Genomic DNA, 2,500 nt, shown 5'->3' on the forward strand with positions numbered 1-2,500 from the left:
AGGGATGTAGCTTAGCTAGTAATAATAATAATAATAATAATAATAATAATAATAATAATAATAATAATAATAATAATAATAAATACATCTATTTTAATGTTATTGTTCTTAAAATGTGCTATTTTGATTTTACATTAATTTTCTAGTAGTTTATTTATTTCCTTTCTTCACTAGGCTACTCCCCCTGTTGGAGCCCATAGTCTTATAACATCCTGCTGTTCCAACTAGGGTTGTAGCTCACCTGGGTTAGTAGTAATGATAATAATCATAATAACAATAAAGAAAATTGTTTTTATTTTGCTTGCTTTTTCTGTATTCATATGAACAGGAAGTGTTTCTTAAATTATATTTTAATTTTTTATTATTTATTTCCCTGTTTCCTTTCATGCTTGGCTATTTTTCCATGTAGGAGCCCTTTGGCTTATAGCATCATGGTTTTCCATCTAGGGTTGTAGCTTAGCTATAGTTAATTTCGCAGCGGTGCCCTTTTAGCTCGGAAAAGTTTCCTGATCGCTGATTGGTTAGAATTATCTTGTCCAACCAATCAGCGATCAGGAAACTTTTCCGAGCTAAAGGGGCACCGCTGCCAGTCGGAGCAAATCTGCCTCGCTAAAAGAATTGACTATAGTAATTATAATAATGATAATAGTAATGATAATAATAATAATAATAACAATAAAGGAAAGTGTTGTGATTTTTCTTGTTTTTCTGTAATTTTACGAACATGAAATGTTTCTTAAAATGTGTTATTTTAATTGTTCATTACTTTGCACGTAGTTTATTTACTTCCTTGTTTCCTTTCCTCACTGGGCTAGTTTTCCCTGTTAGATCCCTTTGACTTATAGCATCATGCTTTTCCAACTTGGGTTATAGCTTAGCTAGTCATGATAATGATAATAATATTAATAAGCAAGGATTGTTACATAAGGAAAGTGTTATAATTCTGCTTATATTCCGGGAATCAAACGTACAAGAAGTTCATTTGTATTTTTTAATTATGCATAGTAGATCTGACCTGGACAAATTTCATGACAATTAATTAATATTTTGGACATAACTTCCATGTGTTTTCGTTAAACACCAGTTATTTTTGTTGTTTTGGACATAACTTTCATGTGTATTCATTAAATACTAGTTGTTGTTGTTGTTGTTTTGGACATAACTTTCTTGTGTTTTCATTAAACACTAGTTGTTGTTGTTGTTGTTGTTGTTTATTTTCTTTTTCGTCTTATGCATACCTTAAGCTCCCTAGTTTTGATGATTTATGCAATTATGTATAAATAAAGGGAAATATTGAGAGGTATGGTATGAATATTATAGAGATGTACCGTAATAAAGGTTGTTAAAGATGACTTGAGATTAGTTCACCCGATGTTATCTCTGAATTAATTTGTTACTTGTATGCTAATAATATTGCATTAACATTGAGAATTTACGGAATTGCATAGCTATATTCTCTCTCTCTCTCTCTCTCTCTCTCTCTCTCTCTCTCTAAGAGATAAGATTTCTGTCTTTTGTCTTTTTGCAAGAACAATCACTAACTCCAGCTAAAGGATGCTAAGCTTAGGTAAGTGGGTGATGGTGTAACACCTCTCTCTCTCTCTCTCTCTCTCTCTCTCTCTCTCTCTCTCTCTCTCTCTCTCTCGTTTTTATTTTTTACAAATGTACACCAACTCCAACCAAAGGATGCTGAGCTTAGTTAAGTAGGTGATGGTGGAATCTCTCTCTCTCTCTCTCTCTCTCTCTCTCTCTCTCTCTCTCTTTTTTTAAATGCACAAAAACACCAACAAAAGAATTCTGAGCTTAGATAACTGTGTAATTGGGAAATCTCTCTCTCTCTCTCTCTCTCTCTCTCTCCTCTCTCTCTCTCTCTCTTTCACACACACACAAGTGGCATCTTAAGCCTGATATGATTAGCATAATGGCTTTTATACCAGCCTCCGATTATGCATGTAAAAGGATACTCCCAGCAAGTTTCCCTTTTGAGTTAAGGTCCTCTTGCCAGCGATTACGACGCGGTTAAAGCTGGCTTATTAATCTAGCGAAATGTGAGATCCCTTGATGCGTTTCAGCGAGCGATATGTCTTCGTTCTCATGAGTTGGGTGGTTAGTTCAAGGGTGATGCGCAGGAGGCAAGATTTTTTTTTTTAGAGTTTTATAAGCATTAGCGAATGTTTGGATTTTGTTTCATTTTAACTGTTATGGAAAGATGCGGGAATTTAGTGGTCTCTCGCTTATTGTATTATGAAATAGATAAGTACATATGCATGCGGTATATACCTACTGTGTATGTGTATGTGTGAATATATATATATATATATATATATAATGTGTGTATATATATACATATATATATATATATATATATAATTGTGTATATATATATATATATATATCTTAAGATTAGTCCACCACATGTTATCCCAGAATTTATTTGTTTTTGTATTTTAATAAATCCCCTTTGTACCAATTGAATTATCATCGAGAATTCACAGAATTG

This window comes from Palaemon carinicauda, chromosome 5 (genome assembly GCF_036898095.1).
Source record: "Palaemon carinicauda isolate YSFRI2023 chromosome 5, ASM3689809v2, whole genome shotgun sequence".
Classification (NCBI taxonomy): domain Eukaryota; kingdom Metazoa; phylum Arthropoda; class Malacostraca; order Decapoda; family Palaemonidae; genus Palaemon; species Palaemon carinicauda.